Here is a 26,965-nt window from a genome sequence, read left to right on the forward strand (position 1 = left end):
GAAATCGATAGGCTGATAACATTTTTAATCATTAACTTTTAAATGTTACATTTCAGTCGGAAGAATGAGAGGAGGTGATATAAACTAGAGGGCACAATTCAAAAATAAAAGATATAAGAATAGGGTGGGTTTTATTTTTTAAACGAGTTGAAGAAGTTAGTCCCACCAGAAGATTGTGTAAAAGAACGTCAGGATAGTGGGTTTTATGAAAAGAGGCACAAAGTACAAGTGACAGGGAATCATAATGAATTGGTTTGGTGGCAACAAATATTGCATCTATTTCTGTGCTCCATTCTTAAGGGAAAGTGTGACGGTTCTGGAAAGGCTGCAGAAGAAATTCACCAATGATTTTTTATGATGAAATACATGGGTTGGCTGGGGAAACTGAGTTTGTTTCATTTGGAACACAGATGTACACAAGCACATATTTAAACATGAGAAGGGTGTATACAGAGTGGATAGACAGTTTCTGTTCCCAATGGCAGATGGATCAAGAAGCAGGGAACATACCATGAAACCAATAATGACATAAGGATTTACTTTACATTCTCAATTGATAAGTCCAGGAATGCACTTCCAGGAAGTCCTAGTGGAAGAAGATTCAGTTGTAGTGTTCAAACAATAGCTGGATAAGCATCTAAGAGTGGAGAATTTGCAGGGTTGTTGAAGAGGGAGGAAGCATGAACGTAGATGGATTTATCTTATGCTGAGCTAGTACAGAGTTGATAGGCTGAATGGCATCTTTCTGCACTACAACCAGTCTGTGATTTCCTGAGTTCAATATTTTACATAGAACATACCACTGAAGTTAAATATGACACATGGAATTTATATATATTATTTATCTATAAGCACATTAAGTGATTAGAACTAAATTTGGAAAATCAATCCAAGAACACAGAGAGATACAGCTAAATCTTTAACTGAAAATAATAGTACAGGATTTGTTGGATATCCTGATTTGACTTTAATTTCCTTTAGCTGTATAATTTATACTGCTATTTAATTTTCATAGCTTAAGAAAATAGTTTGGATAAAATTTAAAAATTTGTCTATAAAAGAACAGTTTTTGAATACGTCTGGTTTTCAAATCATCGCTTCAATACCCGGTTGTATTACAATGAAATTAAACATGGGCATCATATTTTTCACCATTAATCCTACCAGAAGATTCTGTAATTTCTTGGAAGAAATAGTTTCCAAAGAACTTCCATCCTGTGCTCAAATGTTCAAAAATACCTTCTGTCCTTGAGCTAGGAGCCAAACCGTTGCAACTAATTATCAACTTTAATATCTATCTTTTCAATTTGCCACTTACAAATATTTGTTATTTGAATAGAAATGCTGCCGTTTCTCCATAAAGAAGGATTCTCCAATGGAATCCAGGAAAATGTAAGCTTTAAAACATGCAATTTCTGAGTGTTAATTCAATAATTCCAGAACAGAAATCAAATTGGTCTGAAAGGCCCTACACATAGCTTGATGGGTTTTAAGCATTACTTAATCAATGGTGAGTGCAAAATAGATGTTGGATCCAGTCAATGTGCATGAACTGCTCCCGAACAGTAAGTATCAGCAAACATTGAGCATATAGAGTGGGTACAGGTGACATCAATCCTCACGCAATGATGAGAAGCTGTTCCATTGTGAAGTTAGTTGGGGGTTTGTTGGGGAGTTTTTGAAATAGAGCTGATTTATTCCATAGAGCAGAAGACTCAAGCTTTCACCTGAACTGAGCCCAGACAGACCTGACAATGGATGGGTTGAATATACACTCCCACCACTGCACCTTATACAGGTCAGGGTGATTCTGATTAGCATTCCTGCACAGCTCTTCTGTTCTTGATAAATGGCAGGATGGGGCATCGCATTAAATTATAAATCATCCTACTTGGGTTGGGTTCAGATTGGCTTAGACTGGGTCAGCGTTGACTCCAGTTTTAATTTTATACCCAGGCAGCTACAAATGGTGCGGTGAGATTGGGCAAAGACTGAGGCTTCGAGTAACTAATTGTCATGGGAGCCTCATTTATTGTCCTGCTGTGTTGAGGGCAGGATGTAAGAAGCCAAAGACAAGGACAACTTGCCAGGAAGGAATGATGCAGGGGGTGGTTCTGTTTAGGAGGTGTGTATTCTCTAATGTTTTAGAAGCCTCATCGCCCTCTGTAACTCTCTGAGTGTACCAGGACGTCAGCATTTTTCTGCAGCAGTGGTGACAGAGAGCCATTACCTCTGTAGCTCAGAGATTCAGTTGCACGTCCACACATTGATGATCTGTTCACTATAAGACAGCACACTGTGCCTGCAATTTTCCTGCCGTAATGTCCATCTCCCCTGAGAACCTTATGTCTATCCCTGATCATTTCTGAGGCCCACCAACTGACTAAATTCTGCACCGGTTAGTTATGTGCCTGCTGCCTTAACTGTGCTACTGCCTGCTCCCTCTTTGCTGCATTATAATGTCCAGCAGTGGGTGAATTCAGTGCTCACTTCCTCTTTAAGGGGTCTGGGCATAACATCAGTTAACACTGGTGATTTTTCAGTGACTGCAGGCAATTCCTGAACCCACATTAATGGAGGAGACATTGCAAGCAGTGACACCAAAGAGCACAACATTGCATAGGTCGGACATGGAAAAATCACGCACATCACCATTTTAAACACTTTTTTTATCGGCTTATGAATTTCAAGACCGCTGTTTCTGTGATACTTTAAAGCAGATTGTTTAAACTCACATTCAGGGCTGTTTGGTAGTTCCAAATAGAAGGAGCTGAATTACTATCTGTATAAACAGCATTTAAATGTACGTTAATATCTTGGTGTAACTTAACCCAGACGTCTCTTTAAGTTCATTATTTCCATTGATGTCATCTGCATTCACCACTGCAACAAATAAGTCAAAATATATATCATGAACCAAGTCAGGTATAAATGTGGTATATTTTATACATTCACTAGTGTTGAAACAATCTTTTTAAACATGACTCTTTTGCTGGTACGCATTGCTCTACAGAATTCTTGTCCAGGTTAGGATTATTTATGCTAAAAAAAGGTCTAGGTTTTCCCTGTGTATTAGTGATTTCCACTATTTTGTCAAAATGGTAAATAGTCTGTTGAATTGAACACATGCCGTGAGTCAATTATTAATCTGAGGAATGCAACCAGTTCACAGGGCACTGCAAATCGTCATCCATCCTTCTTTCAATCAAAATCATCCTGAATCTTTTCCGTGTCTCTAGGCTTCATTCCAATCTTAATTTTAAAATTCCATTATAACTTGTAATTTAATCTGAAGTCCGACTTCATTGTAATCATTATTTGTAAATATCGTACATCCTTCTTGAGTGTCTTGGTACAAAATAAATTGCTTCTGCTTCCCACTACTACCAGCAAAGAGTATTACTAAATATTTCCAATTAATTTGTGCTTAACATATAATGTATTCCACACCAATACTGCACAATTAATACTTAGGAAAGTCTAAACTTGATGCTCCAATTGTCCCACTGGTACTTTTAAACATTTGTTCAGTATCATTTTCCGGGAATAATGCTGAAATCAGCTACTCTGGCCTCAGCAATCATTTGAAATGGTAGAATTTCCAGTCATTTTACAAGCGTTATTCTATACTACCCCAGTCTATCAAGGTCACTGTGAGATTCACCTACAGTCTGCACTGAATGAATTCAACCTACCCACAGTTCATGTATAATTTAAACTCATCTTCTTCAGTATTACGATGCATTTGAAAAAATACTTTATTACAACATATTGGCACAAACCAGCATGCATTATGCATCACTTACTATGATTTTTGATTAACTATCAAAAATATAGAAGAATCTTTTAGACCATTGTATTCCTTTTAAACAGGCAAATTTTACCTCTTTGGAAAGGATTAAAGGTCCTACAGTGAGTTCAAATCGGGCAAGTAAAATTGCCTTGCAATGATGGGTGGTGTTTTTTTTTCCATTTGATTGGTCACTTAGAGTGCTTAGCTGCCTTTTTTCTTCAATTAACTTGGTTTAACATTTCCTCTATTTATTAAATTTACAATTTCTATTATGAAACAAATAATATTATGACCAATAAAGAGAAAGCAAATTATTGCAAGCAAATATCAAACAGTTTTTTTTTTCAACAATGTTAATTAATAGCCTTATAATTGTTTCAGATATATGTGATGGCTATGAGCTGGTAAACAAACAAAGTGAAATCCAAATGTGAATTTCTTTGTACTTTAGATTAAAATATTGCACTCAGATCCATCAACTGCAGCTTTTAAAAAGAGGAACAAGTTTAAAAAAACATTGTGGAAGGGAGTAATTATTCCATAACTCGATATTATAATGATTGCTTGGCAAAATATAAAATAATATTTTGTGGGGAATGAGCTAATCTTATTTCTTAGAATCCATTGATCACCAAAAATAATGTAAAATCTTTTTTTTCTAAAGGCAATGTGCAGCTTCTCACCAAAACAGAGGTGCAAAATATCAGAAATTCCTGGTTAAAAAAGATGAGAGTTAAGATTGCATTTTCTATATTGATGTGAATCCCTTTTTCATTAGATAGATTGAATTATTTATTCCTGAACTTTTCCAATTGTAGCATCAGAATGCAGTACACCTGAAGTTTAAACATTAAGCACCTTAAGATCTGAACATTACATTTATGAATATTCTCATGTTTTGCTAAGCAGGGGCCCAGAAAATAATTACTTTTGAAAAATGGATGAAAATCCGAAGTCACTTCTATTTGGATGATAATGACGGTGAGATATCTGAATATTATATCCCTTGTGACAAACAAATATATTTCACTTGAGTCTCAGTGAATGTTAATCTGTCACACTTAGATTGCAGAAAGGAAAATAGGCTGAGGTTCATTGTCAAGCAACAAACAAGACAATAACCTACATTACTTGAGACGCCATTTTGCAAAGCAAGCGGTGGCAATGTAGCAAAGCGGTTTTCGGGAAGACAAGATCCAAAAGCCAGAATTTATCTATGGGAAATGCAGCATACATCCTTGACACCCATTACAGGCATTTATTTTACTACAGTGCCTGGAGCAAAATATATTTTTATTATTTATATTATAACCTAAATAACCTACTATTTAGGTTATATTTATGCTGTGACTACCAAAGTATGCTTTAGCTTTAAACAAACTTTTCAGTGGTTTCTTTTTGCTCAGCGGGCTTCAAATGATTTTCGCAGAATCTACCTCAGGTTTGTTCACAAATAAATTAGCTCCCGCTGCTAATAAAATCTCTGGGACAGAGAAGAATTGCAAACACAGCTCTTCATTGAATGACTGCAAAGATTCATGTCAGACACTGCAAGAAAATCTACATGAAACTTCACATAGCAATTTAGGAAACTTCACGTTGCCATTTATGAAAGTAAAGCACTGAATCCTGAAAAGTTAAGAGGTAAATTCATTTCTTCGTTTTCTCCCTTTCTTAACCCTATCATAGTTATTGATAATCATCTTTGCATGTATATGTAAATGATGAATGTATCCCTATTATTTTAATCATTTAGCAATTACAATATGAGATGAATTTTAAAAGGCTCATTTCTTTTAAAACAACACAAAAAATATATCAATTTCATTTTATGGAAATAATGTTTTCAAGCATTAAGAAATCATTGAATTTCTTGTGGAAGCCAAAATACATTTGACGATTTTTCTTAAGTTCCAAAGCTCTGAAATTTGACCGTGCACATAAAGTAAAATCACTTTCTCCATAAATTTGTGACAGAGCACATATATTCTTGTTCATTTCTGAATCCATTTTTTTTTCGTTTCTAATTCTTTATATAAAAGCACAACATTAGAAAGGATGAGATATGTATGGCAAGATAATTTTAATCCTCTCTCGATCAATATTGCTAACCTGATGATATTATTCAATAAAAAAAACTCATTTCGACCAAAAATGAAAGAAAGAAAGGTACACACACATACACACATATATATATATATATATATATAGATGGAGAGAGGGGGAGAGAGAGGAAGAGAAGGAGAGGGAGAGAGGGAGAGGGGGAGAGGGGGAGAGGGGGAGAGGGGGAAAGGGAGAGGGAGAGGGAAAGGGTGAAGGAGAAAGAGAGGGAGAGAGGGAGAGAGGGAGAGAAGGAGAGAGGGAAAGAGAGAGAGGGAGAGAGAGAGGGGGAAAGAAATATGGCAGCACTTTTAGCTCTGAGAATCACATTTTCTGCCGATGGTATATGTGCTATAATCTGTAAACACAATTTAATCCATCAAAGAATCACCAGCAGCATATCAATCAAGCTTTCATCAACTTGTAAAAACAATATTTTGATTCAATCAGGCTCAAGACCAGCTGTTAAATATTTGGCACCCTATCATAATGCATGAGACACAAATTAATCCAGTGTCACTGCGCTGCACTATGGAAGCTACTGGAACAGTCAAATATTTACATGCCATCCCACATGGGCCACAAAGGAGGCTGGGGAAACAATGGCAAACAAATTAATATTTCAGCAATCAGCAGATTTCTTATTTTAGTGTGACAGAGCATATCATTTGCTGGCATCTTTGAATGTTATAGGAAGAGACCAGGGTTACTGCTAAGTGAGAATTTCCTGGTTTGATTTCATTGACACCTCTAGCTGCACTTTTTTCTTTTTCCAGGCTTCTTCTTAGGAAAAGGTGGTTCTGAACAAATAAATGCACATCGTGGATTACAAATTTTCCACCATTTATGGGAGAAGAATATTAAATGTATTAAATATATTGTCACATAGAATAGAGCAAAAAATGTAATCAAAATCATATGTGTTAAAGTAGTATTTGTCTGTTGAAACACAACCTTTAAATGTACCTATTTAATGCGGGTACTCCGTAAAAGCATATCATATCTTAAAAGGAAAATTCAGTGATTTCATTGTTTCACTGAATATGATCTTGTTCTAATATATCCCACTAAAACACAAAAACCTGTTTCTTTTACTATCGGAGTGCGATGTAATTTTCTAAGGTGTGTCTGAAACATTAATCTTCTCATGATTATTGTATGCTGCTGCAGAAAATTGTAAAAGGTTACAACTAATTCTTAGTAAAAAAAACCCTCAATTGTATCCATTTGATGGGCAATAAAATAACATAAATAATTAAAACAATTATGAACCTTTTATCGTATATTTTATTTGATTTTAAACACAAAAAAGCTCCCATGGAATTTGTTGTGAATCTGTATTTAAAGGGTGCACATATATATAACGAGTTCTGAAGAGTAAATAATGAAATGAAAATAGAAGCAATATTATTTAGTCCGTCGTGATTGTTTATTCTTGAAATACCAGTTTGGAAATGTTTAATTTAATGTAGATTATTAGTCTATAGAGAAACAAAATGATTTCATTTTCAGTCGGAAGCAGGTACAATCTTTTGATCGTGAACATAACTCTCTGTATGTGAGTGAATATATGGCAGTGTTCATACAAATACTCTGCATTAAAACATTAACATTTTATTGTCTACTGTTTCTTCAAATTATCTTTTTACTTCGCTTTTTGCATGTTGTAATAACGGCTTCCAAAAATATCTTACGAGAAAGATAATTCTAACAACAAACAAAAACACATCTGCACTTTATTAGACTGTCAGAAATTAAGTTCAAACTAGTTAACAAAATTGAAAATTATTAAATGATTGTGAGGGTCCAATTGTAGATTCTATTTATCAAAGCCATACTTCCTTAAATATTTTGTTTTGTAATAAAGCTTACTTGAACAAAATTAATTCATTATGATTGTAAAAATCTGAAAAGTAGTATGATAATTTTACATTGTGAAACAATTTGAGTTTTAAAGGCTTTGTGATACATTTTAAATTATGCCACTCCTCGGAAAGAATAATTTCCTAAAAGTGAATCAGGAATTAAAAAATATTATTAGCTCTTCAGTAACCAATTGCTTATTAATATAGAATTCCAACATTAAACGGACACATAGACCATGAAGAATTATGAAAGACATTTCCAATTATTTGTTTTCGTTCTTATGTTTAATCAAAATGTATGTGAAACTTATTTGAATTCAAATGTGATGGATATTAACAATCAGCTTTAATTTTAAACAGTTACATATAATGTGTTACTTCGATAACATGCAAGACTGTTCAGAATTTGTCATTTCTTTGGAACAAAATGTTTTGCAGTCCATTTTTAGATAAAGCATCCCTATCCTTCATGGCAGCTCTAGAAAATACTAAAACTCCTTCCAAAATATTTGAAATTTCATAATACTTTTCAAATATTTTGACAGCTCTTTCTTTAATATTCCTTTCTCTTAATTTTGAAGTTTTGTTTTTAACCCATGTTATCAAATGACACCAGAAAATACGGATGAGTTTCAAGGAACTGATCTCCCATTGCCGGGAAGGGCATTTCTGTGGTTTGCTGTCTCCCAGGTTGTCATGTATTTATCTCATGTACAAGTGGATAGTTTGAACCACGCAGAAGACATAATATATATATATTCACTGATCCGATTCCCTTGAATTATCAACTTTGTGTCTCATATGTCGCATAATTTATAATTCATACATGCAAGCTGCCCAAAGTGCATTGGGATAATGTGATACTACCATCACTTGAATAAAAAAACTTTGCTATAGCAGAGTTGTCTGATTGTGTGCCACTAAACATAGGAAAACCATCAATAAGGGATTAAATATGTATTCCTACAAAAAGTAAAAAGTAAAGATCCATTTATCCTGTTCTTTTTGCTTGTTAACACGATGGCGGATCAAATTAAATAGTCAAGGTTTCTTATTGTTTCTTGACATTCAAACAACTAAGTTTATAATAAATGTATGAATCCAAAATGTTAGAAATAAAATTGATTATTTAAAGGGGATATTTAAGCGTATATACCCAAAAGGTTTGGGATTTTCTTATCGAAAGGTAATATCTGGCATTGTTCAACTTTGAATTATATTCAAACTCCAATTCAGCAGAGGGTTTCTTAAATGGTGAAAATCAAAAGACATATGCAGTGCCGTTCGTTGCAATCATATTTCCACATTATGTTGTGTGGGTTCACAGCAGCCCAGGATATATTTGCAAGTTTTCAGCACAATCCCTTAACTAATTCATGATCAAAGTAAAACTTTTTTTTTAACCAAAGTAAAAAGAATGCTTTACAAATCAGGAATAATTATGAAATAGTTCAGAATGAATAAAATGGCAGGACTGCACCAGCAGTATAATGGTGAATCTAAAATTACAAATTCCCCCAAAATAATTTCAAAGTAAAGGAGAAATTAAGTTAAACAGGGGAGAATAAAGAGGGCAATGTTTAATGGAAAATAGATAATTGGCATGTGAAAGGAATATTTTTTGTTCTTACCCATTGTAAAACTGATTTATTTTTATACAAAACCCAGCTTGTTGAAAGAAAAGCAGAAGACGATTTTGAGGTTGCACACGAGATTTAACCTCAAAGGGTTTGACTCGTATTATACACTCAAATAATGTACATTAATTTTTGACAATACACAACCAAACATTCATCCTGGGTATGCATGGTCACACATTTTCACTTCTGCTGATTTAGCCTCCGGCTACAATAGACGTTCATTTGCACAGGGAATCCTACATTGTCATCCCAGTAAAATGAAGATAAACTAAATTAAAGCTGCAAGGAGATATAGCCTTTACGATAAACAATTGTTCAATATCTTGCATTATCATGCTAGTATCAATTTACTACAAAGAATAGTACAGTGGTCATTAAGAATATGTTTATTATTACTTCCTAAGACATTTCAAATAGGTACACTGCATATCATATAAGTCAGGAAATTAAACTACATCAAACTGTATAGATTTTTCATTTTGGAATCACATTCTAAATATCTTTTAAGCATAATTTTATGTCCGCAGTGGTCATGTCTTGAGTAATGTGGTCTCGCATCCTTTATTATTGCAGCTCTGATGGGGGTGAGGCTTATTTACATTTCAATAGATGACTTGTCCAGGAACTGTTGATGGGCATCAGCACTGGGCTGCCACAATGCTGTACCCCAACAGCGACACATTATTATAATGCGGAAACACTAAGGCTGGTACACACAACAGTGCTTTATCAAAAACAGTAGGCATTCTAAGTTGGCCACGATTAAATCTAGACCTAAACCCTGAAGAGAACATTTAGGCAATTATGAGGAACAAAACAAAGCCGTGCTAAACATAACCCGCCAAAGGACTAGAGCTGGGAACAATGTGGTGCAGAATCCATTTTAGTGTCTCCTGTAGAGGTGGGAGGCTGCTAAACTTTATGTTGTGGTGAATAGAGAATTTACATACAGAATAATCAGTAGGGGTTCAATGATTTTTGAAAATGTAAGATCAATTTATCACAAGCTCTCCAAAAATCACATCGCCAATGCGACGAGAGCCAGCGCTCAGCGTCACAACAAAAGAATGACATTTGCTGCTACGGGCACAATTTGAGGTCATCACAAATCTTGACAACCAGACAATTCTCCTGCCACATATGAAGCGCTGAGAAAAGACTAGGAGTCTGCACACGGGCATCTGGAAATTTTGTGCAAGTCAAAATATTTCAGTTCTGTGCACTTATTCAGAAGACAGGTTTCCCTCCCTCCTGTGTGTCTACTGGCTTTATCAATAACATCTGTAATTTTACCCTGTAGAATAATATGAAGGAATAATTAATTACTGGGACAAGAGCTTTTTTATCTAGTCATTTCCTAGACACAGCTCCTGAAGCAATGGTATAAAATATGACTTAAGTAAAAAAGATTAGTTAGTGTCAGCACCATTTTAAGTGATGCATCCCCACAGAAAATCTAACAGATATGATGGTAAATATGCTTTAAATCTTGTCCCTGATATTCTTTCAACTTTACTTTTCTCAATCTGGTTATGACATTTCTGACAAAAGTACTTCAGAAATCCACAACAATATTAAGCCTTTTTCATATATCAGTCACATCAGATGATACACTTCTGAGGCGGAACTTTAAGAATGTTTCATTGATTTAAACTTTTTGTTACTCCCTCCGCCTGAAGTTTATTAATTTCCTGCGTCATGCGTCTGCCTGGAATAGCAGACAGCTTCAGCCCAGGACATCTCCAGATCTATTGTCAACAAGGCTTTGTAGGCACCGACGTGAGGTGTACTTCTGCAGTGTGGGTTAGGGTTCCCAGCCGATTTAAAATGTTTTATAACTACATACTGCTCCATCTGGTGGCCGAACTAAACACAGGCAATACTCAACTATTGTGGGGCTTGACGTAAAATGACAGTCGAGACCAACATTTAAACACGGGCCTGCTGAAAGGGAGATTGGGGCTTTTCCACTTCACAACCACCTGCTTGCACTCTGCACGTTTAAAGATCCCACAAAGAACTGAATTCATTACTTGAAGGAACAAGCAGTGATGAATTTCTCTGAGTTAGCCTCTAAAAACAATATTGCTCTGGATAAAATCCCTCAGTGAAAAGCAGGCATTCAATTTTGGGCTCTGCACAAAGCAAATGGATCATTGAAAGCAATTGGCAATCAGAAACTTAGTATATTCACTTGTCTGTGAGGATTTGTGAATACAGTTGTTTTTGCTTTCTGATTCCTTGTTTGCAGTGTACCAAGCCACCAAACAATTGCTCCATAGTTAGACGACTGGGCTCCTGACCAGGAACTGTACATTTGAACACAACTCTCAGCTGATGCAGATACTCTAGAATCGTATCGAATCGAGTGTTCCAGTCTCAGGCACGTCATTCCTGGGAAAGGAAGATTCGCTTCTGGTAGGGGAAACCATGTTTACATTCTACAAGAGAGTTCTCGTCGATCAACAAAAGGAATAACATCCACAAAAGAGATTGACACATTAAACGACCTAACAGAGGAGGATTTTATTGTAGTGTAAGCACTGGAGGCTAGTAAATGGGGAAGCAGAAAACATGTGGAGCAAAATTAGAAAATAAATGCACAGATGGTCACAAAAGTGTTGGGTTTTCAATCTCCAAACAATGTATAAAGTACCTTTATTTCTTGGGGGGGGCGCAAATACAAAATGAATGCAGAATTTGAACGCTTAATGCCTTCTTCATTTGCGGTTGAAAACAAGAATAAATTGAATACTTAATAGTAATAAATTTAGAACAACCTTAATTTCAGAGCTAAAAACTTCAGCTTTGTGGAAGCTGCACCCAGGGTCAAAAGAGCAGCAATGGAAATGCTTTATGTTGGAAGCAAGATGTTGTTCGTCACTTATCTTTTTATTCAGCATTGTGTGCTATTTTTCCTGCAGCTTCCTTCAGCTTTTGTATTCTACTTTAGTAAGGACACATTTTTTGATACCTCATACTGCGCATTCTTCTAGACATTCCCTGTTTAAAAACTTGTTTCTAATCCCAAATTGGACATAAGATGGTTTTATAGCAGGCATCAGAAAAGACCTGCTGTTCAATAATAACTGCCTTCACACATACAAAAGGTTGCGTTTGACTAATAAATCCACTAATAATAAAATGTGTTTGAAGAAAATGGTTTCAATCACAATGTTGCCAATTTAATACAATGGTTACGGAGATTTAACCGTAATACCCAAACATTCAGAACTGTTCTGCACAATGGTAAAAGATCCCCAAAGTCGTAGAAACACCCAGCAGTGGCCACATATAAAATCCTTTAAAATGCAAAAGATTTTCATATATAAATCTGCTAAGATATTTGATAAAGTTGCCATCATGACTGGGTATTAACATGTTTCATGCAAGTGATTCTGCGAACAAATAAATAATGTTAAATAACTAAATGAAGACCTCAGATTAAATTTGCAGGTGAGGCTCGATATCTTCATTGAAACATAATCTACACTTTTGATGGGAAGTTTTGCTGTTCACTTGCAAGTCTTCTGCTCATAGGCTCAGAAGAGCAGATTAAGATTCCAGCCTATAAAGCCAAGCGCATCTTAGTCACACCAGTCTATTTAACTGGCAACTTGCTAAGTTATCATCAAGGGAGAAGGGTTAAAATTGGCCCATTGGGCAGCAGGGCGAAGGCCGCAGACATCAACAGGATTAACAAACTCATCAGGAAGGCTGGCTCCGTCCCGGTGGCGGAGTTAGATTCATGGGAGTTGGTCTTGGAGGGGAGGATGTTCCTCAAACTGAGGAGCATCTTGGACTATACAGCTCACCCCCTCCATACACACTGGTCAACCTGAGGAGTACCTTCAGCAGTAGACTGGTTCCACCAAGATGCAGTACAGAATGCCGCAGGAGATCCATCTTCCCTGTGGCTGTCAAACTGTACAACTCCTCCACCTTCTGTTGTGGGGTAGACTGACTCCCCTCCCCACCCCCCCCCCCCCCAACCCCACCCCCTCCCCAATGTTTGCACATCCCCAATCCTTTCCACTCATCACTTTAATTTCACCTTTCATCTATCTTGTGATTATGACTGTTGGCAGATCAATTTCCCTCCTGAGATAAATAAAGTTCTATCGTATCGTGTCATTTCGTATCGTGTCATTATTGTCATGCCTCAAGTACTAAGGAAAGCATTTCATTTTGCCCACTGTTGTCGTGCCTCAAGTAATATAGCCCATCCAAATATTATGCCTAAACCCCATCCATACATCTGTCACATTAAACTCCAATCAAGCCTTGTGTCCAATTCTAATTGCATTAGCCTCTGGATATAATAAGTTTTGCAAAATACTTTGCTTTATGAAAGAACTGCAGTACTTTGGAGCACATGAAACATAAGACATGAGACAGGACAACCTACATTGACATAGGAAAATGTATCTGATGTGAACCCTTGTTCAGAATAGGCATCAATAAGGTAGGACATTCCATCATTGAGTCCAAAGTTAAGAAAATCATATGTCAAGTTATGTTACATGATGCCGGGCAACAGGATAATTAGTTCTAACTGGTTCATTTGCAGACACAGAATTTTTTCAGAAAACATCAATTAGCACACGGTGTTCCCCCAATCAGCTTCATGAGTAATGGTAATTTCACCCGACATGTGGAAGAAATTGATGAAAGAATAGTTTTGTTTCTCCAATTTTCAAGGGCAAGGTGGAAAGCATGAAAAATTGTATAGAGATGAGATCAGGAATTTACCAAAAAATACTTAAATATTTGGCTGTGAAATGGCAGATGAAATTCAACATGTGAAGGACAAATCAGTGTATTAATTATTAGAGAGAGAAGAGTTCCTGTCAGAAAGAATACGTACAAAATAACCAGAAATGTTATGGAAGGGCAGTACAGTGGGACAGCTGTCTGAGCTGTGCCCTTCCTGCTCCAGAGACCCGGGTTTGATCCTAATCTTGGGAGTTGCTTTTGTGGAGATTGCACGATCTTCCTGTGACCATGTGGGTTTCCTCCGGGTGCTCCGGTTTCCTGCCGCATACCAAAGACATGCGGATTTGTAGGATAATTAGCCTTTGTAAAATTGCCCCTAATGTTTAAGGAGTGGATGAGAAAGTGGGATAACATAGAACTAGTGTGAACAAGTGATCGATGATCAGCATAGACCCAGTGGGCCGAAGGGCCTGCTTTCATGCTGTATCTCTAAACTAAACTGTTGACCTTTATCTGAAGAGAGCTGGAGTACATCAGTGAATACATGACATCTCAGTTCTTCAGATCACTTGCAAGTTGAGGTCTCAGGCAATCGTCTGATACTCACTTTCCTCGTTCTTTTTGAGCACGGCACAAGCAATAAACACCAAGCAACATTTTATAAACAATTACTGATTTCAGCTCTTCAAAACGTTTACTCCACCCAGCTCCCCTTTGTCTCCATTCCATTTCCGTATCCCCAAGACCAGCAACCAGAAACTCCATGGCACATTAAGTTAGTTATGATCTCTTAACAGCACCAAGTGGAATAGCACAGTGCTTTAAAAATATAAGAGGCAAAAGGGGTTGGCATTGAAATGATATATTGTGCAGAAATAAGGAAATGTGGATGAAACAACATGTCAGGCAAGGATTGAGGTCATATCCCACCTCGTTCCCTCTCCAACTAACTATTAATTTCTGCCTTGGAATCTCCTCATTGGGTTGGAAAGTGTGTGTTTTATTATCCTAATGTTCTGCTTTCCACAATGGACACACAGATCATTGAGACTCCCACTGCTAATCTGAGAGGTCTCAGGTACTTCCATCTCCCTTCCAATCAAAGTACCAAATAAATCAAATCTTCTACCTCTTCAGCAATCTTATGTTTCTGCTATTTCCATTTATGCATCCTCCTGACCCATTTTTTATTTTCTTTACTTTCCCCATTTCTTGACCTTTTGTCATTTAATTTTTCCTGCCTTCCATCTTGTCAAATGCCTTTTCTGCTCTCATCGCTTCCTACATATTCCCGGCATTCGTAAACTCACTGGCGTATAATTTCAGTGGCATGGCTAGTGAAATGTCAGATTGTTGGGGAAACATAATCAACACACGTTCCCAGCACATGAGGCAGTGATGACAGTTAGCGGCAGTAACATTGGAATGGGAATATATGGCAAGCTTTGGTGTGGACCATCATAAGAAATCTCTGGCCATAATTCCAACCGTCTTTCCCAATTATCTGCCACACTCTGTCCTGTTCGTCCATCTTCCAGATTTCTCCCCCCACCCCCACACAAACAGTCTGAACAAGGGTCTGAAATGTCTTCTATCCATGTTCTCCAGAGATGCTGCCTGATCTGCTGAGTTACTTCAGCACTTTGTGACCTTTTGTCTACTAAGCTGCATCTGTAGTTCCTTGTTTCTACATCCAAACTGTACATGACATGTTGCAGAAGAAACACATTGTGTTCTTTAGTCTCTCTTTATATTGATGGTGGTTTCCTCTATCAAAGCAGCCAGCATATCCTCACCTCTTGGTTTATACATATTACTCCAACTGTGTAATAAGCCATTTCAACTCTCTCCCCATGCACCATTTCCTCTTTGTTTGCCTCCAGTCTATCCCCTGAGTACAAATTTCAAGAATATGTCTGTCTTTGAGGACTTCTACAGCTACATTGAAAATAGAGACTGTTAACCAAAACTACCCTCATCTTCAAATCAGGTTCTCCCACCCATTCACTTGATAGTCCATTTCCCAACATTTTTGATGATGTTTCTCTATTTAGGTTTTTTTAGTTTTAGAGAAACAGCACAGAAACAGGCCCTTCGGCCCACATAGCCTGCACTGACCAGCGATCCTCGCACATTAATACTATCGTACACACACGAGTGACAACTTTACACATACACCAAGCCAATTAACATACAAATCTGTACTTCTATAGAGTGTGGAAGGAAATCGAAGATCTCGGAGAAAACCCATGCAGTTCATGGTGGAGAATGTACAAACTCCGTACAGGCAAGCACCCGTAGTCATGATCAAATTCAGTTCTCTGGCATATAAGGCAGTAGCTCTACTGCTACACCACCATGCCACCCAAACCACCTATCGATTTTTGTAGATATTTGTGCAATCTTATTTAGCTGCAGTCTTGTTTTCTTGACCTTTAATCTCTTTTCACTCCCTCATTGATGTTAGAATATGCTTTTTTGTTGTTTTTGCTTATTATAGCACACGAGGTATTGGGTCAGGAAATAGTGATTCACTTTCTGTTGGTGGTGCATTTGATCAATACCTGTAACTCACTTGTTGAAGGATGGTTGTACACCTGTGATTTTTCAAAGGTCAACCAAATGTTTTCCATTTCATTCCAGCATTTCAAAGCATCCTTCCGCTTGAAAAACCATCAGCTGCCACCCTGTAATGGAATCCACACTCATCATCCCAATTTCTTCCCGCCTGCCTTTCTTTTGTTCACTTTGTGCTTATTATTTGATGACATTGTCATTGCAACTTCTCTTTTACAGGTGCAAACTGCTCTCTGGTGCAAGGACTGTAAACTTTATTTCTAAATCCATGATCTTGGTGGTTTCCTTATCATTTGTACATTCTGCTTATTATAAAATGTTGAAGATACTTTAAGGTAGCCTGCCTCGAACCATTGCAAACAGCTTGCTCACATCTTGCTAACCATGTGTTGGGGACACTTAGAACTCCTTAAAGTTCAATCACAAAAACCGTGTATTCCCAATGCAACAAGTGAATGAGTAATATCATTACATTATTGCTGAATCACCTCCACACTTGATAGTTAGGATCCATACTGGCTCTTTATGGTCCTTTTGCAACAAATAACAGGCGGGTTTGTCGGTACATTTGATAGATCATATGGAGAATAGATGTCACAACCTCTGACAAAGAAAATCCACAACCAGAGACAAACACTCTCGAAAGAAGATAGTGGTAAATGGGTATTACATTTCCTCAAATATGTCTTCTGATCATAAATAATGAATTATTCAGCTCTAAAAGTCTTATTTTCAGAAATATTTATTGATGTAAGGGAGGAAAAGTCATCTTTGTGATATGGGTATCGACATAAAGAGGGTGTAGCTAGTGGAACAACAAGTGTACACTGACATGTTAAGCAGGATGACATTTTTCAGATTTAAAATGACACAGACTTGGTCCTTTAAAAATTTATATGTCACTAATCAATTACTTTTCTTACTGGAACCTTCTATCTCTATATTTTTTTTTAAGGAAATAATACAAAGAAATCACGAGCATAACATTTGCAAAAATTAAATAACAGTCAGTCAATTTATACAAAAAACTAAACATATCCAAGTTATTCTATATTTTGATAATTGCCCAGGTTTTATTCTGGAAATTGGACATTTAGCCACACAATAATACCATTTAACTTCAGTGAATATAATCTGCAGACAAAATTTAGCAAAACTTATATTGTACTATTGCTAACATTTATTCACATAATACAAATGCTTACTATGGAATGCAAAATTTTAAAACAATCACATATTAGCAATTTGTTAATACGGGTATCTCTCAATTATATCCGAGAGTCACAAAAAAATAGAAGTGACGTGGTCAGTTCAGGTTTTCATTGGACAATAAAGAGTGAATGAGATTAATCTGATACCGGTTCACAGTTTTACGATATTATTGCTCCCATTAAACTTGGCCGTCGAGTTGGTAGAACCAGTGGGTGATTATTTCAGGAAATTCCATTAAACAGTCAGAACCTGGAAGTCAGAAAAGGTAAGAACACAAAATTGTGGAAGAGACCCACAGGTGAAGACCTGACTCCTTCACAATGGGACAGATTGATTCCAACTGCCCAGGTATTAGATGCTAAGAGCTTGAAGGTTCAACACAGATGTATTCATCCTGAGGATGTGCTGGCCTTCATTGATGCTTGATGAGAGAGTCAAAGGAAAAATCACAAGGGGGCTTTTGGACTTTACTTGTACCCTACCATTCAATGTAGGGTCCTGATACCCCACTGTGGTCAACTATGTGCCACAATGCCGACATAGCCAAGCATTCTACCAGTTACATAGTGCAAGTTCCATTTTGAATTAATGAGAACTAATCTGCATTTTATCATCACATGTTCTTCAAGTTGGCTTGACTTGATGTGAAAACAATATAAAAAGACCAAATGGAATGAAATGACAGAATAGAAACCAAGAAACTAGAAACAGAAACAGGATGAAGCCACTCAGTCCATCAAATGTAGGTGATGCACGATGTATAGATTAAACATGCATTCCAGATAAACTACGCAAGCTTTTAACTGCAGAAAATCTCATTCATGCAATATGCTTTTTCACATTCTACTAAAATAGGACAATGTTAAAAATTGAGTTTTGTTGTATTTTCAAAATGTAACATTATTTTTCTCCGCCTGCACACTCATTCTGCCACTCACTGGGTACACTGTTGCAAATGTGATATCTTCCTCACCATAACTGCAGCTACGCATTCTGGAGAATCAATTGCAGAAAAATATATGGTTTACTGATGGTACCCAGCTGGCCCACAAAATACTTATACAACCTGAAATAAACTTATACAAGCTGCACATAAATAAAATAAAAAACAAATAAACCTTTGCCCTTAGGTGAACTCCTGCAGTACCACTCATACAAGCATGTTCTCCTTTGCAATCCACTAGCATATAATGATGTCAGAGAGTCTGTCCTCCTCCTAAACATTTAGTGAGTCTACTTTGCATGGCAGTGTACAGCACAGCAGAATAAGAAAACCATATTAGATCAAAGTCCTACTCAAAGTGCATCCCTAAATCGTAAACTTTTAATAAAACCTATTCTCGACATAGGTTTTCAGGCCTTTGTGTTGACGTCAATCTCATGTATAGTTTGGTGAATGGTTGTAATCATTGCCAGATCTAATTTTCTATTGAGATCATTGACAAATTTATACATAGAAGGTGAGCGTGAAAATGGTCAATCGAATGTCTAGAATGCCGCCTCCACCATTGGAAAATATCACAGTTGTTCCACTTGGTAACTCATTAACTTGGTTAGACTTGCACTCGCTAATGGAATAAGCATTGTGTTCCTGAAATCCAAAGCACTTGTGTATTTGTGCACTTATATATCCCAATAAATGCACAACTATATATCCGTATGTATTAATACTTCTGTCGGGAGTGCAGTTAAACTACCAGATCAACATGACCCTGGTAAACAAAGGAATTCACCTTCTCTCATGTTTTTGTTGGCTAGGAGTGGCACAATTGTCTTAAAATTAAACAGGAGATTGTTAGCCCTTTTACAGTCTCCAGTTTAGTGGACAGCATCATTTGTATTCCACATGGACTGAAATATGTTCAAGGCAGTGCCGTGGGAGTCTGATGGGTCATGGTTCATCAGTTTCTGGTAACCCTACTACGATGACTGATGCACAGGAATACGATAGCTTCTATGCACCACAGAAAAATAGATGGAATAAAGTTGAAAATTATGTCAAAATTTAGAATTAGAGCCTCAGTTCAAAAGACAGAAGCATAAGATTTCACGAGAGTCAATAGTTAGAAATGATCTACTAATTTATTAACCAACACTCGGTTTTATATATTCCAAGAAAGGAATCCCATACTTCATTTATAAAATATTACATTTCACATTTTATATTTCATATTTATTCCCGTCATGAGATCTGTAGGAAATATTTAAAAACTGAGCACTTTCATGACTTTTATAAATATTTATGACTATATTTATTTATTTTCTACAGTAATCCTTGACTGATTATTCTATTTCTAAATGAACGAAAGTATATAGATGTTAATGCTGATCTGATTTTGAATAGATTAAATTGACATGAGAAGAATAATACTGACCTAGAGACTGGAACGTGCACTAATGAGGCCAAAGTCCACGAACATGACAATCTGGATCCACCAAGCTCATTAGCACAGCACTGGCAAGCAGAAAGCAACAGTGACCATCCCTGCAGCACTTTATTGGTCACAAAGCCAGAGTAAGGTCTGTCAGAAGGGATATGCCTTCTCCTGCCTCAACATTTTTTTTTAAATATACTTTTCAGTATTCTTTCCAGTTGTCCTTTTAAGGAATGCTGGTTGAATGGTACGTGGCTGAGGTGACTCCGAATGCTGAGTGACTTTTGAGTGGGACAAACTTGATAATAAAATAGGGTTAAGCCCCAATCAAGATTGCAGGAGCTGACCTAATTTTGGGTCACTTCCTGAGTAGGGGCGGCACGGTGGCGCAGCGGTCGTGTTGCTGCCTTACAGCGAATGAAGCGCCGGAGACCCGGGTTCGATCCCGACTACGGGAGCTGTCTGTACAGAGTTTGTACATTCTCCCTGTGACCTGCGTGGGTTTTCTCCGAGATCTTCGGTTTTCTCCTGCACTCCATAGATGTACAGGTATGTAGGTTAATTGGCTTGGTAAAAAAAAAAAAGACCCTAGTGTGTCTAGGATAGTGTCTAGATATGCAGGAATCACTGGTCGGCACGGACCCGATGGACCGAAGGGCCTGTTTCCGTGCCATATCCCTAAACTAAACTACCAGAATCAATAAGTTACTGGACTGATATCTGAACTGGCATGAAAGATCTGCCTCCTATATTGGAAAATAGGTATGTCGAGATGTGATTTCAAGCCATAAGCCTTTAAGTAAGAAACCTTAATTAGGATTTCAATTATATTTTGCACTTTTGCTTCTTCAAGCGGGTTACTTTCACCAATCTTGATCTGGTCATCTACAGAATATAGGGGAAATTATTTGTTTAAATTGAGGAACAATTACAGGTCTATAAGGTGGACAATTATTTCTCCATTCAAAGTATCAAAAACTATATTTTGACGTACAAGCATGGCATAGTCGGCTAATATATATATATACTCACTGAGTTGATGGTCTGCCTGCAGCACTTGATGTTTTTTCTCTGAGTGTGTCCCTGGGAAAAGCCTTTGATTCAGAGTCTTTAGCTAAGCAGCTACTCAGGATGAGCTGTGATATGGACCCTTACATCCTTTGTCAGAACCTCTTAGCAAATCCACAGCCTGCTAAGAAATGGGCAATCGTCTCTTCTTCGTCATCACAGCGATCCTAAGGGAGAGTGCATTGGGAGTGAGATTCTAACCATACAAGAAGGATCCAACTGGGAGGGCCTCTCTCTCCTCCAGCCAAGCCAAGTCTTGGTACTTGTTGGTGAGTACAGGTGATCCTGCCAGGTCTACACAGAGATTCACCCACAGGCTCCATCAAGTACAGCGCTCATTGCGTCTGTAGGATGTTTCGTGCAGACAACTGCCTAATGGACTTGTGGTCAAAGGTGTCGGTCTGGAAGAATCTTTCCATTTCCAGCTGACAAGAACATTGTATGGCAAAGAGGCTATATATACATAGAATGTGTAGAAAGGAACTGCAGATGCTGATTTACACCAAAGAAAGACACAAAATGAGGGAGTAACTCAGCGGGACAGGCAGCATCTCTGGAGAGAAGGAATGGGTCTCAGTCTTTGGATCTTCTATACATATAACGTAACTGAGACCCACTAACACAATCTATTTACCATGGATAGTGGAACATATGTCAGGTCAATGATTCTACTTAGTCACCTCATTTGTATTGTATTGTATATCTTTATTGTTATTTTCCTGAGTACTCACATACCCAGAGGAAACAAAAAAACGTTACTCAAACCAGTGTCCATTCAGTGTGCAGTAAAAAATAAATAGAAATAAAAATACATATATCATGAACAAGTTTAACACTACTCTCAACTAAACATCAACAGGCGTTCCGATCGGCAGCGGCACGACAGTGGCTCTGTCCAGGTTGGTGGTTGGTGCGCGATACTTTGGCAGGGGGCAAAGTCCGTTTAACAGTCTTATAGCCTGCGGGAAGAAGCTGAGGAGCATCCTGCTGGTTTTGCAGCTAATGCTCCTGTACCTCTTCCCAGATGGCAGGATGGAGAATATGTGATGCGATAGGACTGTGGGCCGATTATCTTCTGATTGGGAAGTGATGCATGAGTTGTTGAATATCTTCTTTTACAAGTGAAATTATTTTCTCACAGAGCAATCAATATACATAGAGTAATGAAAAAAATACAACAACAAATACTACAGTGGGTGCAAAATGGTGCACGATTGTGTTGCAAAAAGCAAGCTTTGCAAAGGAACATTACAGTAATGGAATAAGCTAATAAAGTAGGGTTAAGAGTAAGACTACATGGCAGCACCTCTGGGAATTGGGAATGAAAAAGGTGATTGGTTCATGAGTCTTAGAGCAGTGGGAAGAAGCTGTTTTTAAGTCTGAATGTCAAAGCTTTCAAGCACCTGTGTCTTCTCCCAGAAGGTGGAAAGTAAAACAAACAAATGGCCCCAGGTATCATTCTTGATGATACTTCCAGCCGTCCCGATACAATGTAGCATGAAGATGGGCTTGTTGGGAGGAAACATTGAGACGATGTTGACAGACTATGTTCACTATTCGCTACATGTTCAAGCGGCCATGAGCAGAGCAGTTGACATCTCACCATGTTGAGATGTATCCCATCAGAATACTTTAGATAGCGCATCTAAACAAGTCCACATGAATCCTGAATATTTGTGAACAGGCTAAATCTTCTCCGATGCCCATGGAAGTGAATAGACCGATACGCTCTCTTGATCACTGTATCAGTGTGAAGGGAATATGTTAGATTGCTGGTGATATGGATGCATAGGAAGCTGTCCACCTTCTCTGAGCAGCCCCATTGATGTGGACAGGGTGTGTTCACCCCCTCACTTCCATCGGTCAACAACCAACTCTTTCATCTTGCTGGCATTAACGGTTAGGCGATTGTCCTGACACCATAACTCAAAGTTCTCAATCTCTTTCATGTACAATATTGCATTGTTGTTGTGAACTTGGCCAACAACAGTGGTATCATCGGAGAACTGATGTTTTGTATTTGCCCACACAGCCATGAGTGTACAGGAGGTAGAGCACGGGACTGAACACACAACCCTACGGAGCATTCAGTGTTGAGGGGCAGAATTGAAGAAATATTATAGAAACATGGAGAAATAGAAATATAGAAAATAGGTGCAGGGGTAGGTCATTCGGCCCTTTGAGCCAGCACCGCCACTCAATGTGATCATGGTTGATCATCCAAAATCAGTACCCCATTCCTGTTTTTTCCCCCATATCCCTTGATTCAGTTAGCCCAAAGAGCTAAATCTAACTCTCTCTTGAAAACATCCAGTGAATTGGTCTCCACTGGCTTCTGTGGCAGAGAATTCCATAAATTCACGACCAATTATGACCAGAATTATGACCAATTCTAACTAATTGAGGTCTACCAATGAAGAAGCCCAGAAGTCAGTTGCAGATGGAGGCCCTAAGACCAAGGTTCTGAAGTCTAGGGATGAGCTTACTTGGCATTGTGGTATTGAAGGCTGAGCTGTGGTCAATGAGAAGCATCCTGATAGGTTTCTTATTGCCAAGGTGATTCAGGGCTGAACATGGTGCAAGAGAGATGACATCCTCCGTAAACCATTCTTTCCCGAATGCAAATTGCATCAGTTTTATTAGAATATAACTTTTGATACTGTACTCAATCAAAGAGTGAAATAAGACACCATCAGCAGCTCCATGTATTCTGGCTTAGCTTTCTGGTATATCAACACTTTACATTATGAAAGTTCGCATCATCAGTGTCTTAGAAAAGTCATTTGAGCATTTAAAGAGAACATCTCAAGTTGCTTTGGCAATAATGTCAGGATCAATTTTATTTAAATTGGATTGTATTAGCAAGTGTTTAGCACCCTGGTGAATTTGAGTTGGTTAATACATTTTTGCATTTCATTAACAAAGTTGTATTTTGGACATGAGAGACACACTTCAAGCTTTTGTCCAAACTAAACAGTAGAAAAAGCCTACATCTCAAAATCAAATTCCCATGGCTGTATGCATATTTCCCAATGAAGTAAGCAACTGGATAAAATCGCAAGGATTCAGCTGTGAACTTCTGCATGCTTTGTGTTGCACAAAACAAGTCAAAGATATTTAGAACATGCTTGGTATGCACACACCTATCAGCTTACTGTCAGGGAGAAATCATACTAGTGAGCTAATAGAAACAGTTGTGATGTTGTCAGAGATTAAATGCCTTAAGAATAGACAGAATATAAAAAAGATAATGTAATAAAATATCAACTTTTAAATATATTTTCTCCAACACACGATTTATTGTTTTTATTACAGTAAACAGGTGGAATTGAAATTTGCAAGATGTTACTCATTAACTTTTTACTACTTGAGAAATATTACAAACACAATATCCATGAATCAGGTCAATATTGGCATTAAAATAACAGCATCAGGTTTTGTTTAGTGTAGTTTAGTTTAGTTTAGAGATATAGCGTGGAACCAGGTCCTTCGGCCCACCGAGTCCGTGCCGACTAGCGATCCCTGCACATTAACATTATCCTACACACACTATGGACAATTTACATTTATACCAAGCCAATTAGCCTACACACCTGTACGTCTTTGGAGAGTGGGAGAAAATGGTAGATCTTAGAGAAAACCCACGCGGTCATGGGGAGAACGTACAAACTCTGTACGGACAGCACCTGTAGTCAGGATCAAACCCGGACCTCAGGCGCTGTAAGCAATTCTACCACTGCACAATCGTGCCGCAACCGGTATGTGCAGTAAAAAGCAACATTACAGGACTTAGATAAACACAAAGTGCTGGAGTAACTCAGGCAGCATCTCCGTGGAAAATGGATAGGTGACAATTTGGGTTGGGACCCTTCTCAGCAATGTACAGTTAAAGAAGGTTATTTTATGTTTTCAAAATGTTGTTTTCAACATGAACACAAAACGTTACTTTTAAATGTGCACATGAATCATATTTAATGCAACATATTTCCTGTGACACAATAAGAAGCTATTTTATCCAACGTCCTTGGTGAGTTCTCAGAGTAACCTCATCAATCCCATTCCCTCATTTGCTTCTATGCAAATCATTCTCCTTCCCACAGGCCCCTCAGCTGCAAACTGATTCTCCCACACCCACTTACATTGGGGGCAGATCACCATGGCCAATTCACCTGCTAACCAGCACCTCTCTGTGATGTGGAAAGAAACTGGTGCACTCAGGGAAAGCCAACATGGTCATGGAGAAAGCATGGAAACTCTGCACAGACAGCACTAGAGCTCATTTTTATACATTATTGGAATGGTGATCCAGCAGCACTACCCGCGGTCCTATTTGCTACGCACTGGCAGATCCCATGCGAGGCATTCAGTGTGACATTCTAAATAATCTGAACACAGCTATTTTCTCCATCAAGTACCTTAAATGTAAAAAAAAAAGTGTTTTGGGTTAATGCCAAGAGATTGCAACATTTAAAATGTGTTCTCAGTGTAATAACGCTGCTTGGATACAGAACTTTGTGAATTTGCAGATACAATAGGGAAGTTTGGTGTTTCTTCAGAATTTTACAAGTACATAACTGTGGCATCAAGCTCAGCTTCCCCACTTTCTACTTAAAAGTAATGCTCAAACTCAAGCTTTCCTTGCAAGTGCGCACATGGGTGGGTTTTATCCATCGGAAATCAATCGCCTGTAATCATGGTGAATTCAGTTCAGCTCTTTTTCTCAGTTGCAAAAACATAACAAGCTTCTGATTTTCGCACAATTTACAAATATGTAGACTACTTGTCATCAATTTAATTTTATAATTATAATTATGATTTTCAGCGTGTAGGAAGGAACTGCAGATGCTGATTTAAACCAAAAATAGACACTAAATGCTGGAGTCACGGGACGGGCAGCATCTCTGGAGAGAAGGAATGGGTGATGTTTTGGGTTGGGACCCTTCTTCACAGGGTCTCGACCTAAAACGTTCCATTCCTGCTCTCCAGAGATGCTGCCCGTCCCGTTGAGTTACTCCAGCATTTTGTGTCTATCTTCTTTTCTTATAATATTCAGCATAACTTTGCAGTGGATGATAACCTGATTGCAACATAATGGTGCTTGGAAATTTAATAAGTAAGAAATTAAACTGATAATGAAAGTTATTAAAACTGATTGCTATTGTAAAGGGAAAAGAATGTAATGAAAAAGCTGAAGTGGACAGCTCTAAGTTCAAATAATCTGTGGACGCAATGTAACCCACCTTAGCAATCATCTACTCATTACATTTTACAGTGGGCAGTGACAATGTCATTTCACTTCCATGGAAAAACCAACACCTCTTTAAACATTTATATATTCAAAAATATTTTATAAGCTTAAATTATGTAATGATAATATTCCAGAATTACAACTCAATGAAATGTGATGTCAAATCCCTTGTAAGGAAGCTTCCATGTCCCATAGACATGTATGCAGTATCATCATTTATAAAATATATGAGTGTGGCCATATAGATGAAAGACAAATGGACATGTGACTCAGAGAAATGAAGAATAACTGGGACCAAACACACAAATAGATTTCTTCTGGATTTATAATCAGAGTTCTGGTACACTCAAAAACAATGCAATGATGTTGTT

The 26,965-nt window shown here is 37.6% G+C and overlaps 2 long non-coding RNA genes across 3 annotated transcripts in view; one reads left to right on the forward strand and one right to left on the reverse strand.

The window, feature by feature from the left end:
* The window catches only part of LOC116982496, a 171,291-nt gene that overhangs the window by 27,574 nt on the left and 116,752 nt on the right, over positions 1 to 26,965 (reverse strand). Inside the window, exon 6 of one of the 2 annotated variants that reach the window (XR_004414470.1) lies at positions 10,678 to 10,692. The exons of the other annotated variant lie outside the window; for it this stretch is intronic. This is a non-coding gene — a long non-coding RNA (uncharacterized LOC116982496). Of the gene's footprint in view, positions 1 to 10,677; positions 10,693 to 26,965 lie in introns of those variants that run through there. 2 annotated transcript variants of the gene reach the window in all.
* LOC116982502 lies at positions 1,859 to 7,115 on the forward strand. The gene is made up of 2 exons (XR_004414477.1): positions 1,859 to 4,774; positions 6,670 to 7,115. It is a non-coding gene; the product is annotated as an uncharacterized LOC116982502 (long non-coding RNA).

Source organism: Amblyraja radiata, chromosome 17 (genome assembly GCF_010909765.2).
Source record: "Amblyraja radiata isolate CabotCenter1 chromosome 17, sAmbRad1.1.pri, whole genome shotgun sequence".
Taxonomy (NCBI): Eukaryota; Metazoa; Chordata; class Chondrichthyes; order Rajiformes; family Rajidae; genus Amblyraja; species Amblyraja radiata.